This window comes from Schistocerca serialis, chromosome 6 (assembly GCF_023864345.2).
Source record: "Schistocerca serialis cubense isolate TAMUIC-IGC-003099 chromosome 6, iqSchSeri2.2, whole genome shotgun sequence".
Lineage (NCBI taxonomy): Eukaryota > Metazoa > Arthropoda > Insecta > Orthoptera > Acrididae > Schistocerca > Schistocerca serialis.
In genome coordinates this window covers 561,550,939-561,561,085 of record NC_064643.1, presented here as the reverse complement: position 1 = coordinate 561,561,085, position 10,147 = coordinate 561,550,939, and positions in this window count along the sequence as shown.

Sequence of the window (10,147 nt, the reverse complement as noted above, 5' to 3'; positions counted from 1 at the left end):
TCAGCCAGTTTGCCGTGGCATACGGAGCTCCATCGCAGTCTTTAACACTGGTAGCATGCCGCGACAGCGTGGACGTGAACCGTATGTGCAGTTGACGGACTTTGAGCGAGGGCGTATAGTGGGCATGTGGGAGGCCGGGTGGACGTACCGCCGAATTGCTCAACACGTGGGGCGTGAGGTCTCCACAGTACATCGATGTTGTCGCCAGTGGTCGGCGGAAGGTGCACGTGCCCGTCGACCTGGGACCGGACCGCAGCGACGCACGGATGCACGCCAAGACCGTAGGATCCTACGCAGTGCCGTAGGGGACCGCACCGCCACTTCCCAGCAAATTAGGGACACTGTTGCTCCTGGGGTATCGGCGAGGACCATTCGCAACCGTCTCCATGAAGCTGGGCTACGGTCCCGCACACCGTTAGGCCGTCTTCCGCTCACGCCCCAACATCGTGCAGCCCGCCTCCAGTGGTGTCGCGACAGGCGTGAATGGAGGGACGAATGGAGACGTGTCGTCTTAAGCGATGAGAGTCGCTTCTGCCTTGGTGCCAATGATGGTCGTATGCGTGTTTGGCGCCGTGCAGGTGATCGCCACAATCAGGACTGCATACGACCGAGGCACACAGGGCCAACACCCGGCATCATGGTGTGGGGAGCGATCTCCTACACTGGCCGTACACCACTGGTGATCGTCGAGGGGACACTGAATAGTGCACGGTACATCCAAACCGTCATCGAACCCATCGTTCTACCATTCCTAGACCGGCAAGGGAACTTGCTGTTCCAACAGGACAATGCACGTCCGCATGTATCCCGTGCCACCCAACGTGCTCTAGAAGGTGTACGTCAACTACCCTGGCCAGCAAGATCTCCGGATCTGTCCCCCTTTGAGCATGTTTGGGACTGGATGAAGCGTCGTCTCACGCGGTCTGCACGTCCAGCACGAACGCTGGTCCAACTGAGGCGCCAGGTGGAAATGGCATGGCAAGCCGTTCCACAGGACTACATCCAGCATCTCTACGATCGTCTTTATGGGAGAATAGCAGCCTGCATTGCTGCGAAAGGTGGATATACACTGTACTAGTGCCGACATTGTGCATGCTCTGTTGCCTGTGTCTATGTGCCTGTGGTTCTGTCACTGTGATCATGTGATGTATCTGACCCCATGAATGTGTCAATAAAGTTTCCCCTTCCTGGGACAATGAATTCACTGTGTTCTTATTTCAATTTCCAGGAGTGTATATATATATATATATATATATATATATAAACTATTAATGAATTGCTTATGCATGTTGGTGAAGGCGGATCGCTCTGCAATTGTACTGCCTCCATTTTTCCGTTTGTTTAACAGTGTGTACCAAAGCTCTCACGTCCGCACTGATTTTCGACGATGTTATAAGTTGCGCTAGGGACCGCATCTACATTCCTTCGAAGTTAGCAGGCAACTACGCTGTTATGCGGCGGCTCATTTCGGCCCATTCAACATCTGTCCTTCAAGTGTGACGAGCGAGTAACGGAGTTTATATTTCATACCTGCCACAGCAATTTTGTGTTCGTGGGGTTTTCATTCTAATTCGAACGTTTTACTTACGCTATACGTATTCGTTTCGGAATATTGTTTCTACGTCTTCCGTTAACTATACGTGGTTAACATTATGAAGACAATTAATAACATTTGTGAAATACAACTTTGTTTGGGGAAAACATAATGATGTTCGAAGTCGCCAGTTTTTCCACGACAAACGACTTTCAACAACTTATGATCTGCATAATTGTTGCAACTGATTGCCGGGAATTTTATATATATATATATATATATATATATATATATATATATATATATATATGTATGTATGTATGTGTGTGTGTGTGTGTGTGTGTGTGTGTGTATACAGGGTGTTTCAAAAATGACCGGTATATTTGAAACGGCAATAAAAACTAAACGAGCAGTGATAGAATTACACCGTTTGTTGCAATATGCTTGGGACAACAGTACATTTTCAGGCGGACAAACTTTCGAAATTACAGTAGTTACAATTTTCAACAACAGATGGCGCTGCAAGTGATGTGAAAGATACAGAAGACAACGCAGTCTGTGGGTGCGCCATTCTGTACGTCGTCTTTCTGCTGTAAGCGTGTACTGTTCACAACGTGCAAGTGCAACATGGTTTATTCCTTACAAGAGAGGATTTTTCTGGTGTTGGAATTCCACCGCCTAGAACAGTGTTGTTGCAACAAGACGAAGTTTTCAACGGAGGTTTAATGTAACCAAAGGACCGAAAAGCGATACAATAAAGGGTCTGTTTGAAAAATTTCAACGGACTGGGAACATGACGGATGAACGTGCTGGAAAGGTAGGGCGACCGAGTACGGCAACCACAGAGGGCAACGTGCAGCTAGTGCAGCAGGTGATCCAACAGCGGCCTCGGGTTTCCGTTCGCCGTGTTGCAGCTGCGGTCCAAATGACGCCAACGTCCACGTATCGTCACATGCGCCAGAGTTTACACCTCTATCCATACAAAATTCAAACGCGGCAACCCCTCAGCGCTGCTACCATTGCTGCACGAGAGACATTCGCTAACGATATAGTGCACAGGATTGATGACGGCGATATGCATGTGGGCAGCATTTGGTTTACTTACGAAGCTTATTTTTACCTGGACGGCTTCGTCAATAAACAGAACTGGCGCATATGGGGGACCGAAAAGCCCCATGTTGCAGTCCCATCGTCCCTGCATCCTCAAAAAGTACTGGTCTGGGCCGCCATTTCTTCCAAAGGAATCATTGGACCATTTTTCAGATCCGAAACGATTACTGCATCACGCTATCTGGACATTCTTCGTGAATTTGTGGCGGTACAAACTGCCTTAGACGACACTGCGAACACCTCGTGGTTTATGCAAGATGGTGCCCGGCCACATCGCACGGCCGACGTCTTTAATTTCCTGAATGGATATTTCGATGATCGTGTGATTGCTTTGGGCTATCCGAAACATACAGGAGGCGGCGTGGATTGGCCTCCCTATTCCCCAGACATGAACCCCTGTGAATTCTTTCTGTGGGGACACTTGAAAGACCAGGTGTACCGCCAGAATCCAGAAACAATTGAACAGCTGAAGCAGTACATCTCATCTGCATGTGAAGCCATTCCGCCAGACACGTTGTCTAAGGTTTCGGGTAATTTCATTCAGAGACTACGCCATATTATTGCTACACATGGTGGATATGTGGAAAATATCGTACTATAGAGTTTCCCAGACCGCAGCGCCATCTGTTGTTGAAAATTGTAACTACTGTAATTTCGAAAGTTTGTCTGCCTGAAAATGTACTGTTGTCCCAAGCATATTGCAACAAACGGTGTATTTCTATCGCTGCTCGTTTAGTTTCTATTGCCGTTTCAAATATACCGGTCATTTTTGAAACACCCTGTATATACACACATTTGAGTTACAAAAAACAAATACAAAAAAAAAAGGTTGCATGGCAGGCGATTCGATCCGGCGACCTTCGGTTTACGAACCCGAGCGCTTACCGCTGCGCCACGACGCTGTAGAAAATCCTTATTTGTAGAGAGTATTTCACAGCAATGGTTTATTTTTAACTGTCGATTTTCTCGACAACGGCTGAGAAGTGCATCTTCGTGCTTTGCCACATTACACCTCTGGCTATGAGCTTTTATTATGCGCAGCCTGAATTGAATCTGAATTTCACAATTGGCGGCCTCCCCTTGTAAGAGGCTATAAACGCCACATTGATGATACTCATGAGACATGCTCTTTCTGTGTCAAATTTCGTCTAAATCGAACCAGAGTATTGGGGTTTGATGTTATACATACACACACTATGCTTTATACAGGGTGTTACAAAAAGGTACGGCCAAACTTTCAGGAAACATTCCTCACACACAAATAAAGAAAAGATGTTATGTGGACATGTGTCCGGAAACGCTTAATTTCCATGTTAGAGCTCATTTTAGTTTCGTCAGTATGTACTGTACTTCCTCGATTCACCGCCAGTTGGCCCAAATGAAGGAAGGTAATGTTGACTTCGGTGCTTGTGTTGACATGCGACTCATTGCTCTACAGTACTAGCATCAAGCACATCAGTACGTAGCATCAACTGGTTAGTGTTCATCACGACCGTGGTTTTGCAGTCAATGCAATGTTTGCAAATGCGGAGTTGGCAGATGCCCATTTGATGTATGGATTAGCACGGAGCAATAGCCGTGGCGCGGTACGTTTGTATCGAGACAGATTTCCAGAACGAAGGTGTCCCGACAGGAAGACGTACGAAGCAATTGATCGGCGTCTTAGGGAGTACGGAACATTCCAGCCTATGACTCGCGACTGAGGAAGACCTAGACCGACGAGGACACCTGCAATGGACGAGGCAATTCTTCGTGCAGTTGACGATAGCCCTAATGTCAGCGTCAGAGAAGTTGCTGCTGTACAAGGTAACCTTGACCGCGTCACTGTATGGAGAGTGCTACGGGAGAACCAGTTGTTTCCGTACCATGTACAGCGTGTGCAGGCACTATCAGCAGCTGATTGGCCTCCACGGGTACACTTCTGTGAATGGTTCATCCAACAATGTGTCAATCCTCATTTCAGTGCAAATGTTCTCTTTACGGTTGAGGCTTCATTCCAACGTGATCAAATTGTAACTTTTCACAATCAACATGTGTGGGCTGACGAGAATCCGCACGCAATTGTGCAATCACGTCATCAACACAGATTTTCTGTGAACGTTTGGGCAGGCATTGTTGGTGATGTCTTGATTGGGCCTCATGTTCTTCCACCTACGCTCAATGGAGCACGTTATCATGATTTCATACGGGATACTCTACCTGTGCTGCTAGAACATGTGCCTTTACAAGTACGACACAACATGTGGTTCATGCACAATGGAGCTCCTGCCGAAGTGTTCGTACGCATCTCAACAACAGATTCGGTGGCCGATGGATTGGTAGAGGCGGACCAATTCCGTGGCCTCCACACTCTCCTGACCTCAACCCTCTTGACTTTCATTTATGGGGGTATTTGAAAGCTCTTGTCCAAGCAACCCCGGTACCAAATGTAGAGACTCTTCGTGCTCGTATTGTGGACGGCTGTGATACAATACGCCATTCTCCAGGGCTGCATCAGCGCATCAGGGATTCCATGCGACGGAGGGTGGATGCATGTATAATCGCTAACGAAGGACATTTTGAACATTTCCTGTAACAAAGTTTGAAATCACGCTGGTACGTTCTGTTGCTGTGTGTTTCCATTCCTTTATTAATGTGATTTGAAGAGAAGTAATAAAATGAGCTCTAACATGGAAAGTAAGCGTTTCCGGACACATGTCCACATAACATATTTTTTTTCTTTGTGTGTGAGGAATGTTTCCTGAAAGTTTCGCCTTACCTTTTTGTAACACCCTGTATAATACACTCCTGGAAATTGAAATAAGAACACCGTGAATTCATTGTCCCAGGAAGGGGAAACTTTATTGACACATTCCTGGGGTCAGATACATCACATGATCACACTGACAGAACAACAAGCACATAGACACAGGCAACAGAGCATGCACAATGTCGGCACTAGTACAGTGTATATCCACCTTTCGCAGCAATGCAGGCTGCTATTCTCCCATAAAGACGATCGTAGAGATGCTGGATGTAGTCCTGTGGAACGGCTTGCCATGCCATTTCCACCTGGCGCCTCAGTTGGACCAGCGTTCGTGCTGGACGTGCAGGCCGCGTGAGACGACGCTTCATCCAGTCCCAAACATGCTCAATGGGGGACAGATCCGGAGATCTTGCTGGCCAGGGTAGTTGACTTACACCTTCTAGAGCACGTTGGGTGGCACGGGATACATGCGGACGTGCATAGTCCTGTTGGAACAGCAAGTTCCCTTGCCGGTCTAGGAATGGTAGAACGATGGGTTCGATGACGGTTTGGATGTACCGTGCACTATTCAGTGTCCCCTCGACGATCACCAGTGGTGTACGGCCAGTGTAGGAGATCGCTCCCCACACCATGATGCCGGGTGTTGGCCCTGTGTGCCTCGGTCGTATGCAGTCCTGATTGTGGCGATCACCTGCACGGCGCCAAACACGCATACGACCATCATTGGCACCAAGGCAGAAGCGACTCTCATCGCTGAAGACGACACGTCTCCATTCGTCCCTCCATTCACGCCAGTCGCGACACCACTGGAGGCGGGCTGCACGATGTTGGGGCGTGAGCGGAAGACGGCCTAACGGTGTGCGGGACCGTAGCCCAGCTTCATGGAGACGGTTGCGAATGGTCCTCGCCGATACCCCAGGAGCAACAGTGTCCCTAATTTGCTGGGAAGTGGCGGTGCGGTCCCCTACGGCACTGCGTAGGATCCTACGGTCTTGGCGTGCATCCGTGCGTCGCTGCGGTCCGGTCCCAGGTCGACGGGCACGTGCACCTTCCGCCGACCACTGGCGACAACATCGATGTACTGTGGAGACCTCACGCCCCACGTGTTGAGCAATTCGGCGGTACGTCCACCCGGCCTCCCACATGCCCACTATACGCCCTCGCTCAAAGTCCGTCAACTGCACATACGGTTCACGTCCACGCTGTCGCGGCATGCTACCAGTGTTAAAGACTGCGATGGAGCTCCGTATGCCACGGCAAACTGGCTGACACTGACGGCGGCGGTGCACAAATGCTGCGCAGCTAGCGCCATTCGACGGCCAACACCGCGGTTCCTGGTGTGTCCGCTGTGCCGTGCGTGTGATCATTGCTTGTACAGCCCTCTCGCAGTGTCTGGAGCAAGTATGGTGGGTCTGACACACCGGTGTCAATGTGTTCTTTTTTCCATTTCCAGGAGTGTAGATAGCAGAAACACATAATGGAGATGTTGTTGTTGTGGTCTTCATTCCTGAGACTGGTTTGTTGCAGCTCTCCATGCTACTCTATCCTGTGCAAGCTTCTTCATCTCCCAGTACCTACTGCAGCCTACATCCTTCTGAATCTCCTTAGTGTATTCATCTCTTGGTCTCCCTCTACGATTTTTACCCTCCACGCCGCCGTCCAGTACTAAATTGGTACCGAGCGAGGTGGCGCAGTGGTTAGCACACTGGACTCGCATTCGGGAGGACGACGGTTCAATCCCGTCTCCGGCCATTTTGATTTAGGTTTTCCGTGATTTCCCTAAATCGTTTCAGGCAAATGCCGGGATGGTTCCTTTGAAAGGGCACGGCCGATTTCCTTCCCAATCCTTCCCTAACCCGAGCTAGCGTTCCGTCTCTAATGACCTCGTTGTCGACGGGACGTTAAACACTAACCACCACCACCACCACCACTAAATTGGTGATCCCTTCATGCCTCAGCACATATCCTACCAACCGATCCCTTCTTCTAGTCAAGTTGTGCCACAAACTCCTCTTCTCCCCAATTCAATTCAATACCTCCTCATTAATTATGTGATCTACCCATCTAATATTCAGTATTCTTCTGTGGCACCACATTTCGAAAGTTTCTATTCTCTTCTTGTCCAAACTATTTATCGTCAATGTTTCACTTCCATACATGGCTATACTCCATACAAATACTTTCAGAAACGACTTCCTGACACTTTAATCAATACTCGATCTTAACAGATTTCTCTTCTTCAGAAACGCCTTCATTGCCATTGCCAGTCTACATTTCATATCCTCTCTACTTCGACCATCATCAGTTATTTTGCTCCCCAAATAGCAAAACTCCTTTACTACTTTACGTGTCTAATTCCCTCAGCATCACCCGACTTAATTCGACTACATTCCATTATCCTCGTTTTGCTTTTGTTGATGTTCATCTTATACCCTCTTTCCAAGACACCGCCCATTCCGTTCAACTGCTCTTCCAAGTCCTTTGCTGTCTCTGACAGAATTACAATGTCATCGGCGAACCTCAAAGTTTTTATTTCTTCTCCATGGATTTTAATTCCTACTCCGAATTTTTCTTTTGTTTGCTTTACTGCTTGCTCAATATACAGATTCAATAGCATCTGGGAGAGGCTACAACCCTGCCTCACTCCCTTCCCAACCACTGCTTCCCCTTCATGTCCCTCGACTCTTATAACTGCCATCTGCTTTCTGTACAAATTGTAAATAGCCTTCCGCTCCCTGTATTTTACCCCTGCCACCTTCAGAATTTGAAAGAGAGTATTCCAGTCAACATTGTCAAAATTTTTCTCTAAGTCTACAAATGCTAGAAACGTAGGTTTTCCTTTCCTTAATCTTTCTTCTAAGATAAGTCGTAGGGTCAGTATTGCCTCACGTGTGGCAATATTTCTACGGAATCCAAACTGATCTTCCCCGAGGGTGGCTTCTACCAGTTTTTTCCATTCGTCTGTAAAGAATTCGTGTTAGTATTTTGCAGCTGTGACTTATTAAGCTGATAGTTCGGTAATTTTCACATCTGTCAACACCTGCTTTCTTTGGGATTGGAATTTTTATATTCTTCTTGAAGTCTGAGGGTATTTCGCCTGTCTCAAACATCTTGCTCAGCAGATGGTAGAGTTTTGTCAGGACTGGCTCTCCCAAGGCAGTCAGTAGTTCTAATGGAATGTTGTCTACTCCCGGGGCCTTGTTTCAACTCAGGTCTTTCAGTGCTCTGTCAAACTCCTCACGCAGTAACTTATCTCCCATTTCATCTTCATCTACATCCTCTTCCATTTCCATAATATTGTCCTCAAGTACATCGCCCTTGTATATACCCTCTATATACTCCTTTCACCTTTCTGCTTTCCCTTCTTTTCTTAGAACTGGGTTTCCATCTGAGCTCTTGATATTCCTACAAGTGGTTCTCTTTTCTCCAAAGGTCTCTTTAATTTTCCTGTAGGCAGTATCTATCTTACCCCTCGTGAGATGAGCCTCTACATCCTTACATTTGTCCTCTAGCCATCCCTGCTTGGCCATTTTGCACTTCCTGTAGATCTCATTTTTGAGACGTTTGTATTCCTTTTTGCCTGCTTCATTTACTGCATTTTTATATTTTCTCCTTTCATCAATTAAACTCAATATCTCTTCTGTTACCCAAGGATTTCTACTTGTCCTTGTCTTTTTACCTACTTGATCCTCTGCTTTCTTCACTATTTCATTCCTCAAAGCTACCCATTCTTTTTCTACTTTATTTCCTTCCCCCATTCATGTCGATTGTTCCCTTATGCTCTCCCTGAAACTCTGTACAACCTCTGCAGTTTATCCAGGTCCCTTCTCCTTAAGTTCATTAATCGCCATGGCCTGATCATGATGATGTAGCTTTTAGATTCAACACTGTAGAAAGCTACTGCTTTAGAGATAAAAACGTCACCAGTCCTAGTTTAAAGTACATTTTCGTACACCAAGAAATTTTCTTGACCTGTTTAATAAGGAGCGAGAAAGCTAATTTTTGAGAGTGCATGATTACAATATGTGCAGTAGGGATTACTCTCCAGCCACCCTCCACGACAGGATCAATCGTAAATCAGCAGTGTGCATACGGTCGCTCTCGTGCCATGGCAACACTTGATGCTGTTTCTTTGACCATCTTTCTTACGTCGTGACCGCAAGGCATCTGTCATTCTCAATAGATAGCAGCTGCGATGGACACACTCCCGGGTTGCTATTAGCACTGCAAAACACTTTCCTAGGCCCACTGTACAGATAAAATTACATTTCTTGGACTCATACTTCACTACAAAAACCTTTTTTAGGCCCAACCATTACTTTTTACGAAGTAACTAACACACGATGGTTCAAATCCCAGTGTGATCACCCTCATTCAAGTTTTCCGTTGTTTTCTTAAAGCGATTAAGGCACACGCTGGATTTTTTCCTTTCTGCTTCATCTCTAATGATCTTGTAGTCAGTGGCACTTTTAACCATAACCATCCTTCCTTTCATTTTTTCTCAACATTGCCCCCCTGAATGCAAGTGTCTCACGAAGTTTAAATGGTACAGTTCTTCGCATTCGTCATTACTCTAGTGAGCCATAGTCGAAAACTGTAAAAAAGCCCTTCATCAAAGTCCTTTGATCTTCTTTAATGTGGCGAATAATTCACATCGGAACGATCCCACTTGAAACAAAAAAACATTTTTTCACGTGATTTCTACGATGTGTTTACCCCAGACATGGCACAAATGTTTCCAGCTGTCTTGCATGCCT